At 41.8% G+C, this 12,030-nt stretch overlaps 1 pseudogene across 2 annotated transcripts in view; it reads right to left on the bottom strand.

Annotated features, from left to right (window-relative positions):
* Positions 1-10,019, bottom strand: part of LOC146798369 (syncollin pseudogene) — a 32,474-nt pseudogene extending 22,455 nt beyond the window's left edge. The window contains exons 1-2 of one of the 2 annotated variants that reach the window (XR_014969146.1): positions 9,899-10,019; positions 8,897-8,975 (exon numbers count right to left, since the gene is read on the bottom strand). The product of XR_014969146.1 is annotated as a syncollin pseudogene, transcript variant X1 (transcript). Of the gene's footprint in view, positions 1-1,827; positions 2,039-8,896; positions 8,976-9,898 lie in introns of those variants that run through there. The other variant, XR_014969147.1, reaches the window with a different exon arrangement.
* Positions 10,020-12,030: the final 2,011 nt, after the last annotated feature.

The raw sequence follows: 12,030 nt of genomic DNA, 5'->3' as shown, positions 1-12,030 counted from the left end.
ATTTTGCATCAAATTCATACACATTTTAAACACCTGTAAATGAACGAATCAAACATTTTAACATATATCAGCAGTTATGAAAGCACATTTTGTTTTGTATTCTAAAGTGTTATGGAAATAAATATTTAATAGGCTCAGAGCAAATCGTGGTGATGCAAAAAAGATAAATAATGTAATTTATTTGTATACTGCTTACTATTCCTATGTGTGGCACTGAAGCGCTTACCTACCTGGGCAACAAGCTACATGTCATAGGGTGGAGTGTGGTTGGAAGGGTTGTGTCTTTGTTTTGTGATCCTATGTGGGAAGTGATTCCATGCTATGCGTGCTGGCCTCCAAGGTGCGGTTATCTTGTTATGGGACGAGGCTTGTAGCAGTGTGGTGGATGATGACACACAACAAGCAGGTCATGTTTTTTCAGTACACTGGCAGCTTTGAGCAGCTCTGCAGGTCCCTTCATGGTACTATATGATTATATACACACACACTGTAGATGCTATCCTGAAGTAATGATCACTTACATACTGTAACCATGTCCCTACAAGCACTAAATAGATTGAGTGCTGGGCATCTCAAAAAATGTTAAGGACTGTTCTCACACACCATCAGGTGTCATGCTTCATCATAGACAGTACTCGCTCTATAAAAACCCGGTTTGGTAGAGAGCGGGTCTACACCTGAAAACAGGGAGGTACTTCTAAATATATAAGTGGGGGCCCGTGCAGAAAGGGATTTACCAAAGGGCTGCTATAACAGACTATCCTTTAAAAATTGTTTTATAACTAGCTAACCCTGCCAGGCTCAACACGCTCAGGATTCATCTCTTTGAAACAAATATTGTGGAAACCGTGATCAGGGCATTTGAGGCTGAAAGCATTTGTATTATAATTGGCCTATCTACACATCTCCACAGAACATTGGCTAACATTTTGTGAGTTTTGTATATTGTAATTTAAGATCTGTTAAGTGTGAATCTGATTTTTGAAATGTATTGACTCCATTCAAATTCTGCTTTACCTTCATCTAATTTATGGTCGAAGCCCATAAACTGCTGTTTTCAGGTCCTATAAAAGTAATGTATTAAACGCACAATATTTGTAAACATTTGCGGTAGCATATCTAATAGAAGTGTGGGAATGCTGGGTGATATGAATTGCTATGATTTAGCCAAAGTGTGGTGTTTGCAAGGCATTCAGTATCAGAAAAGTTAGTGGGATCTATGCAAGCTACGCCTCCCTGTACTACCCTAGGCATCTAGTTTTCAAAAATGTCTGGGCCAGGCAGGTTTTCCTTAATGCCGAACGAGCCCTGGCCTAAATACCACAGCAACCCTCATCAGATAAATTGGTCAATATGCAAGGTAGAATCTTGAGGTTTCCTTGTGTATTAGGGGCCTCTGAGAGCCTCTCCTTTATTAGGTGATATCACAGTCACACAACTGGGGTACTATTGTTACTAAGAGAAGTATAGGAACGCTGTGTGGTAGGACATTTGTGGATCCCCACAAACACTATTAGTGCGGTCTGCTTTCACTTTTGAATTTGCTGTGTAACGGTGCTACTCAATACAGCAAAACAATCGATCAAATGTAGGACTTGTGGGAAGCATTTCCCTCGAATGCTGACTTTAATTTTGGAGAAAAAAAATGTTTCTGGTGTTTTCACCAATGACATTTTCTTTTCCAGTACTGTGGATGATCTGCTGGAGTCCACTGCACTGTGAAGGTAGTGTGGAGGACGTCAACAGATCGTTGTCTTTCCTAAAACCCACCAAATGCATGCATCAATCAATCAATCAATCAAGACATTTCTCAAGCGCACTACATACCCGTAGGGTCTCAAGGCGCTGGGGGTAGGGGGGGTGCCGCTACTGCTCGAACAGCCAGGTCTTCAGCTTCTTCCTGAAGGAGAGGTGGTCTTGGGTCAGGCGCAGGTCGGTCGGGAGGGAGTTCCAGGTCTTGGCGGCCAGGTAGGAGAAGGACCTTCCTCCTGTAGTCGCTCTTCGGATGCGGGGGACCGCGGCGAGGGCGTGGTTGGCTGAACGGAGGTGGCGTTTGGGAGCGTAGAAGTTGATTCGGCTGTTGAGGTAGCTCGGGCCTTGGTCGTGTAGGGCTTTGTGTGCGTGGGTGAGGAGGCGGAAGGTGATTCTTTTGCATGCAGACTGATGTCTTGTCTAAAAAGAATTGAAAACGAGCTGCAAGGATAATATGGCCACATTGCACTAACACTTTGTTCCATGATAGTAGGGGACTTCTCCATTCCCACAAGGCCCCTATGATGGTAGATTTTTTAGTCTGGGCAACAGCGAAAAGCACAGTTGTCTAAGAAAGGTGGTAGGTGCTGCTAGTGGCCTTGCACAGCCAAGAGAAAGTTTCAGTTGGCAAACATGGTGCAGTGAGAAAAGGGCTAGAGAGAGATAACAGATATTGAGAAGTACAAATAAGATTGAAGAAAAGATAGCGAGACGAGGTTGCTGAAAAGGAGAAGATTGAGAGAAAGAAAGGAGAATAAATAGAAAAGGCAAGATAGAGAGAATGAGGAATGGGAAGATAGATGCAGCAGCAGACAGAATAGGATAGTGGAGAAATGTTTGAGGAAGGCAGTGGGGACAGAGATTGGGACAGAATAGAGTAAGTAAGTGAGAGCCTAAAGGAGCAAAAGGAGAGCTAGGCACACATGGAGAAATGGTGTCTGGAGATTGTAAGTGGAATATATAAGTTATCAAGTTTTGGCCAATTCACCTGGTCTAATGTGATTTTAAAGCACAATTCTGCATTTTATTTTCCAAAACATCACCTTGCCTGTTGGTCTTTAAAATCCTAATACGGTCTAACCATTGTTACTATATCCAAATGTATTTTTGTGAATTGAGTAACAATGGCACCCCCTTGTTTTTTGTTACCATACACTCTTGGTGAGAAGTAATGCCACTTTCTCTTTTAATGCATGTCAAGCATGTCTACATTTGCTGCTATAGTCGCTGGAAAGGACAAACCATTTGCTCAGAAGTTCAGGTTCTCTTAAGAAGATAATTTGGCTTTCTAGTGTACATGTAGTAATGCCAAACAATACTTGTGCAAGGAAATATATTCAATTTCTAGTAGAAATGGCAGGCTTCCATACTTTCTACATTCACCACTCAAAAAATGGCATGCCCGTCCAAGCAATGTTAGCCACATACGTGAGGTTTTTGCAAGAAGTCATCTGCATGTGAAAGAGTAGAGAATGTCCATAATTATGCTGCTGCCTGCTAATCTATGGCTCCTCTAATTGGAGATGAAACTAGTGTCATCAGCCAGGCCACAGGCCTCAAATGGACCCATCTCAGGCTCTCAAAATCACCTATCCTTTATCATGCCTACCTGTCTTGCTGGTGGACGTCTAACGAAAGTCTTCATTTGTACAACACCTTTTGCACAACCTGCCTGTAACTATGAGGGGTGTATGCCAATGTCAGAGACTGCTTCAAAGCCATGCTGTATTGACTGGTGCTTTTGATCAAATATAATCGAACTATCCATCTTTTGTCACAACCTTATAGTGAAATTCATTGTGGGATCTTCACAACATCAACTGTAAAAAGACATTTAAATTCTATTTAGTTTTCACGATTGTTCCAGCCCTGAAATGTTTAAACCACACTGTTAGTTTAAATTAGAGACAAGTTAAATTAAAACTTCAGAAATGTCTGGGTTTGGTAGGTATTAGACTTGGCATCCTTGGCATAGTTTCCCCTGACTTTTTGCCTCTACCTCCTGCATTGTTAGGTCAAGCCTGGGCAGTGTATGCGCTGCTCTGCGAGCCATGCTGTATTGGAGTCTGTACTGAAAGCCCCGCCCACTCTCCGCCCATAATTGTCATTGGCTTGTGTCATTGTCCTTTGTAAATGATGGCTTCTGATTCATTATTAGGCTTGTTAGTCCCTCCTTAGTACCGCCTTGTCTTCATTTGTAACCTCCCATGTGGACTGACCCTTTTACTTCAGTTGTGCACGGTACGTCTTTTTTAGTCTGTAAGCACTATTTTCTTTAATGAGTTTCTCTTACTGCAGGAGGCTCACCGGCTTGTTTACGCACATTGTGCATGGGTTCTGTGCACGGCAAGGACAGGGGGACGGTACATGTCTGTTTTCTTGCGGTGTCCTACGTTACATTTTCTGGGGGCGTGCAGCGCCTCGGGGCAGCAGGCGCTGGCATTGCACCGACCCCTCCTGCCAGCACCAGTCTTGTTAACCGTGTCCAAAGCTCGGCTTAAAATTAGCTCATTTGATTTTGCCTAGCTAGCCAGAAAACAACCTTGAGGCCCTGTAGGAAAGGCAACAAGCTTAAAGTTCTTTAATGCGCGCTGCAGCGCTTCTCTGACACGGACCCCTTGTCAGCGCTGTACTCAAAGGCTGTGGTTTCCAATTTCAACATTTATGTACATAGCACTCAAGTCTGGGAAAAGCTGTCACTGGCTCGGCTGGGACAGTCCAGCCTTGGCTCTGGGCTCGGAGACCACACTCTGTTCATGTGCTGATAGAATGCTGACTTTCAACAGGCTGATACTGTAACCAGGCTTTCACAATAAACAAAAAAAAACAAAAAAAGAAATCTCTACTTGGTGAATTCAAGTTTTAAGCGATGTATATTAGATACTTAAACAGCCAAAGGCATGTTTCTGCTTCCATCTTATCTCTCCAAAACTAGAGGCACTGAGATGTGTTGTTCAGCAGGTTTATGCTGACTTTTTCCCCCGTATAATCTTAAATCCTACTCATAGATCACCCAAAAACGTATAGGCAAACAAGCATGTGCAATGCAGAAGGTCTTGCATTTGCGAGATGTTGAGCTATTGGCATTGTAAATAACAATGCGTTTTATTTATGTATTTAAAAAACTTGCAATAATAAAAGGCATTGTCATTTACAATGCCAATAGCTCAAAATCTCGCTAATGCGAGACCTAATGCATTGCAAATGCTTGTTTGACTACCTCAAGTAACCTCTTATAATGCTAAATGGTCTCACTTTAGTGACCATAATCCGGTAATTCTAGTGCTGGACAGAGGCTGTGGCCTAAAGGGGAAATCAGAAAAGTTAGGGGGTGAAACCTGTCTGTAAACAACTAATCAAGGACGGGGTTTAAAATGGGCCAAAGTACTCCCGGATCTCTTTTTCCAGGACCTCTGTGAGAAGGTTTGGGTTATGTTTGCTACCTGTCTCGATAATGCCAAACAGGGGCCGGGGGCTATTTTGGCCTTCGAAGGCATTTGTGTGCAGGTAGCGTCAGACCTCACCTTACCAACAAGATCTAGGCACACTATAGGACAGAAATGGTTTGATAGCAACTGCTCTGAAGCACACCAAAAATTGATAGTGGAACTGAAAGGGGCCCCACGAGATCATGTCTATATAGCTAGGTTATGTAAAGAGTACAAGCTTGCCCTATCCACACGTAAAAAGGAAATCAAAGAAGAGCTTGGTGTGTTCTGCTATCAGTAGGGGTTATAAATGACAGCTCTAGCTTCTGGGCAATTGTCAACCAACCATTTTTTTACCGGGATAGGGAACGCCCCCATCAAATGTAACATCACGGAAGACCAATGGCTCTCTCACTTTGAAGCCATATATTAGGCCACTGGTAGCCAGGAAGTGCCAATTAGTTGTGAACGTAGGAGGGCCTCCCATACAATAGTTTTCAATGAAGGTGAAGTGGAATTGGCAATCATGCAAATAACTAGCAATAAGGATCTGATGGTGTGCCGGCGGATTTATATAAACAAAATGCATCCTTCTGGGCTAAAATTCTGACAAATGCTTTTAATGTGTCCAGCTGTCAGTGTTTCCTGTCATCGTGGGCATCCTCTACTATTATTCCAATTTTTAACCCCTTCCCCGCTCATGACGGAACCGTTCCGTCATGAGCCACGGTTGCCGTGTGCTCATGACGGAACGGTTCCGTCATGACAATCCTGTTGGCGGCCGCTCCGCCTGCGCGGCGCTGTTTCCCCGCCTGTGCGGGGCGACAACGCAAATGGGCGGAGTCATGACGGAACCGTTCCGTCATGAGCACAGCTCAACTGTGGCTCATGACGGAGCGGCTCCGTCATGAGCACAGGCCCACCGCGCTGCCCCCCTGCCCCCCCCAGCGCTGCAGCGGAATGTCCGCAGCAGCGAAGGGGTTAAAAAGGGTCAAAGAGGGGACCCTCGTTGTTATAGGCCGATTTCACTAAAAGACTCCGCTGTGAAAGTCTTAGGAAGAGTGATTTTAACTAAATTAATGGACTGGCTAGAAGAAAACAAGGTTTTATCTAATCTACAATATGGTTTTAGAAGTGGTAGGGGTACCATGGATCAGTGTCTTCATTTATATTTACTAGCAGGCAAATACACTATAGCTAAAGCAGGGACGCTACAGCTTTTATGGATCTCTCGTCAGCTCTCGACCTGGTAAATAGATCGAAGCTTTGGCATATCCTGTTAGATATGGGTATCGACCTAAGCTTAGTCTACTTCCTGGCTGACCTACACAGGGATCTCACCGCAAGGGTGAGGGTCAACCAAGAAGGAAAATGCACAAGACACTTTATATCGGGTAGAGGCGTTCGCCAAGGCTGTATTTTAGCACCACTACTTTTTACCTTGTATATCAATAATTTGGGCAAGTTTTTAGAATTGGCTAGCTTGGACATACCCAGGGTAGGGGACAGGCTCATTCCTGTGCTCCTCTACGCAGACAATGCCGTCCTATTTGCCCGCACAGCTGTAGGGCTCCAAAGGCTTTTAGACTCCTTTGGGGCCTACATGAAATCTTTGGATTTAGTGGTAAACATAGCCAAATCCCACGTAATGACCATGGGCCGGAAACCTAAAAAACCTAAAACATTTTTCTGTGAAAGTGCAGAACTGACCAGGGTGACCTCCTTTACTTATCTAGGAGTACTTTTTGATGAGAGGGGTTCCTGGGTACCTCAACAGAAAGTAAAAGTAAATGCGATGGCCAGGTCAACGGCCGCTGTGAAGGGATTTGCACAGCGACTGTGGGCTAAACCAATGGATGCAAGGCTCAATATTTATAGGTCTAAATGTATAGCCATTGCATTATATGGCTCGGCCATTTGGGGATATGTCAATGGAGGGGATACAGACAGTTGAAAATAAATTTCTTCGTACCCTCCTGTCTGTACCTCAAGCCACTCCTAGTTTTTCAATTCACCAGGAATTAGGTGTTGGATATGTGGCAGACAGGTTGAGGCTAGCTCCGGTGCTTTGCTGGCTTAAAACCTGGCTTAACCCCCAATTAACGCTGAACCATAAGATCATTAGGGATTGTGTCACCCTGGACCGAGCTAACGGATGAAGGTAGAGCGGGAGGAGATCGAATTAAAGAAACCAACAGTTAAAGTCCATTATTTGCTAAAAACCACCCCTGAGATTAAACCTTACCTAAGGATTGTCAAAAAGCCGTTCCACCACCTGCTTTTAACCAGATTTCACTTTAACCTAATTCACTTTTTTCTGGGTAATATGCAAGGCTGGAGTAGGACGTGTGATTCAGGTCCTTGTACCTGTGAACATTTTACAATACAGGATACAATGCATTTTATTATGTTTGGTGACCACTATAGCGCTTTCCGCGGGAGGTTCTTAGTCCCAATTTTAAAAGGGAAAGGTTTTATTCAGGTTAAACCCGCTTTACTGTATTTACAAATGCTAATGATCCATGGGAGATTTTTAACATTGCTAGCTTTCTTGTCGCAGCTGTGAGACTTAGGAAAATTCGGCACCCTATGTTAGCATCAGAGAATTTGTACAGTCCATGTTATTACTCTTTTAATACTTGCCTTTCTAGTACTAAATTATTTTTATTGCAATGATGTATTGTTTTAATGGTTTTAACCACAGCCAAGATTTTTATGACACCTCATGAACTTTGTCTTATTCCCTCCCTTATTTTCTCAAATCGCCCTATTATTGATGATTCGGTTATGATATTTTACTGGATATTGCATGTGTTTTTATTGTGTACTGTATGTGTTTTACGTATTGTATTGTGATTTAATGCATGGTACGTTTATGGTTTTAGTAACCGAATAAAGTGAAATATAGTCCAATTGCAACAACTGCAGACCTTTCTTGCCGCACCTCACACCAGTGCCAATATTCGAATTGGCTGTGCAATCAACCCCAACGCCAGCCGTTGAGAGGCGTCACTGTGTACCAGATCAAAAGAAATTTTGAAGAGATGGGGTGCACAGCTGAGAGAGTCCAAAAGGCAAGTAGTTGTAGAAAAATAACTTTTTTATTTTGACTTTAAAGAGTTCATCTGGTATAAAATTGTCCAGCCAACGCGTTTCATTCTCCCATAGGGAACTTCATCAGGGCTGCAACATGACTAGACAACATATATATTACATTCAAATCATGAGACACAGGACTTACACGACAAACAAATATATCAAAAAATGTATCCAACAGACCAAAACAGAGAAGAAAACAAAAAAGCAACATTTGACTAGTACATGTAAAGATCACAAATCAACACCTGATTTGAATATCAACAGTTATATGTACAGACAGAGCAAACTGAAGATCAATTAATACATCATATTACATAAAATGCACTTTCCGTTATATCCTATTTGCAAACACACCCAACATACCCAAATTTCAACAATCCCAAATGATGTGATACAAAATTGTATAGCATGCTTCGAACTGATATCAACAGCCAGAAGGTGAATCGATAAACATTAAAGTATATCTTTTCCTTTCAAAAAGCGTATCCTGATTCGGTGTATCAAATAAAACCGCCCCATGATTTATAGATAGTCCCAAATGATTAATACCATGTACCTATAGTCAATAATCGTACCGTAGCGAATAGGAACTGACTTGAAAGTGAATGGAAACATACCTTTTATTTTCAATTTGAGTCACTGTATGGTTTCCAAACATTCATAGAGTGAAGTGTATTGCACCTAAACCCTTAAATCCTGTTGAGAAATGTAATATCTAATGTTATACCTTAATAGGTAACAAGATTGGTCATATCTCACATATCTTCAAATGGGTATATTTCCAATAATCAAAACATCACACAACGTTTGTTTTTCAAGTAAAGAGTAAAGGCGCACTGTGCGGAGAACTAGGTACATGTTGAGAAGGGGGACAATGCCAAAGTCGGTGGTATATTTTTAAATTATCAACAAAAAAAATGTTAAAGAGGTTCACACCTTGTTCACGTGAGCATTATCACTATGTTATTATTAAGAGAACGAAGAATGATATAAGAGCCCCAAAAGAGAATCATAATGGGTGCAGGATTGTCAAGATAAAAAATGGTCACACCTTCACTACGCAAGATCGTGCGGTAGTAAAATTGAAGGTGATTTTCAATAAAAAATACGTTCTACAATATGCCATCTGTAAAAGACTATAAATCCCATCATTCACTGCACCAAGGTTATCGATAAAATGTCAAACAAGAGCGCACTGACGGCTTCTTTACATTGTGCTGCAACTATAATATTTAAAGAAAAGTGGAGAGAAATGAATAACCCCACTAGAGAACACATTAAGCGTGGAGATATTGTAATTACAAACACTCACATTTTCATTACGAGAACCAAGCCACAGTGTTTGTAAAGAAAAGGGCGATTAGCAACATGGAATGTTGCCCAAAGGGCAACCAAATCAAATAGTCAGCTGACATAATACCGGAGGAAGGATAATTAGGAAAAGATGCCTTTTAAAAAAAGGGATACTATTACAAACAGTTGCGTGCTACTCGCTTCAATGTTTAGAAAGTTGAAGGGCTGGACAGCATGCCAAGCTCCATACCCGCCAAATATAATTTACGTAAGGTGAAATAGAAAAAAGAGAAGACCACATTTATCCCCAGTACTATTCTCCTTACCGAACCCAGGCTTCCAAAAGTTCCTTTCCTTTCCTTTTCTTCTCGTTGGTACAGCAAAAGAAACCGCCATTAGAATAAATATACGAAGCTCTACCCTCAACTAGTACGGACAGCCAATCAGCATCAGACCGTGTTTAGAACAGTCATTCGTGTACTATACTAAACCATCGCAGAACGGCCGCCATTAGTAAGTGGTCCGCAACCTTCGAGTTTATGAAAAGCATACTCGCGTAAACCAGAAATGAATAGACAACACAAAAATAATATGGATCAAGAAAATAGTGAGAAAATATATAATTGCCATCATTCTAAGATTCACCACATTATGGCCAGTCACTCATATATATATATTTTATCAGTCCAAAATTCGAAACGCCTGCGATGCATATAAGAGAGTATCGTAAAATTAAATGATGCGCATCGTGCATACAGATCATGATCGGCTAGCAAAGCGCATGGAAGGTAAACTCCATCCAGATCTAAAATATACATTTATCGAGATAAAAACGGACGCCATCTTAAGACGGTCAGATGTTGGAAGAACCGTAGGCTATGGGTGGATCTTAAGCAGTACTATGTGTGATTATTAGTATTAATGTTGTTTCGGTCGATAGTCTTGTTGTGGGGCATTAAGGCCAATATATAGAAAATGGGGCAATTCCAAATTATGATAACGAACGCCATCAATGGCAGATAAAAGTAGCAAAATGAGCATAGGACCCAGGCTCCCTTAAGGGGTACCATAAAACGTATAAAGTTGAAGTCCTAATATCATCGACAATGAGAGGTGTATATTATAGCCTTATAGCCCGCCGTAGCGGGCTATATCGGCTATTAAAGGCCCGCTGCAGCGTTAAAGGCCTGAGCCAAAGGCGAGGGACTTTAACAAAGGACAGGGACTTTAAAAGCCGATATAGCCCTGCTACGAAGAGTTATAAGGCTATTAGAACATTCTGCCACTAGAGGGCAGAATGTTCTAACAAATAAAACGAAGCCTTCAGGGAGCGCGAGGGGATTCAAATCCCCTTAGGCTCCCTGAAGCCTTTGTTTACAGCCAGAGCTGTGAACAAAGAAGCATTGGAATGTTGGAGCTCCGGGCTTATACCAGCCATTATAAGCCCGGAGCACTCCATTGTTTTCAATGGAGCTTCCAACATTCCAATGTTCTAATAGAACCTAAGGTTACAAAGAGTAGCAGTTACGTAAAAAATCTCCTCATATGACTTTCATTCAGAGATACTTCATAGAGTTGGAGTATGCGGCCACAAAAAATATGGATTCCAAGAGAGTCACCTCATATGAGTCTCATTTTGAGAAACTTCAGATGGTCTAGAGTCAGAAAGGGTTTAACGCAATTAACACACTCTGGTACATGGGTTCAAGATAAACCAATGGGGACGTGATCTTAGGGAAAATAAAAGGCGCAATTATAAACTGGTGTGAGTGCATCAGCAGACTGACAAAATTGCAGAGTATAGAGCCATGTAGAAAATGCACATGATGTTAGTACACCATACCAATGTATAATGACATAATATCCCTGAAGCCAGGAGAGGCATGGCAATAACTCCAAGCATGTATATCAATCATTTTCAAGGAAATAGTGCATCTCATGGTCGGAATTAAAACCTTTGGCAATGCTACATAGTTTACAGATCCATTTAGCTTCACATTGCCTTAGCTGCAACTCTCGATCACCACCTCTTACCTTCATTTCTACATGCTCAATAGCATTAAACCAAAAGTTTGCCTGGCCATCATGTTTTTTTATAAAATGTTCTGTAAGGGGATATCTATTGTCCCTTTTAAGTATGGCCCTCCTGAGTTCCTGAATTCTTATTTTCAAGCTCCGTTTGGTACTGCCTACATAGATAAGTCCACATGAGCACCGATAACATATACCACAAAGGTGGTGTTACAATTGATGAACTTGAAGATGTTATAGCTCTTCGAGCCATTGTAGGCAAAACTTTTGATTTTATTCACCCCCAAATCACAAACGTTACAGGTGCTACATGTGATGAAACCATTCGGTTTTGTTGGTAGCCAGGTTGCTTTCTTTTCTACATCGGTCACAACGTAGCTAGGACAGAGATAATTTCTCAGAGTTCTTCCTCTTCTGTATGTAACAG

The sequence above is a fragment of the Triturus cristatus genome, chromosome 9 (genome assembly GCF_964204655.1).
Source record: "Triturus cristatus chromosome 9, aTriCri1.1, whole genome shotgun sequence".
Lineage (NCBI taxonomy): Eukaryota > Metazoa > Chordata > Amphibia > Caudata > Salamandridae > Triturus > Triturus cristatus.
The sequence above is the reverse complement of the archived record's forward strand: the minus strand, read 5'-3'. Positions and strand labels throughout refer to the sequence as shown.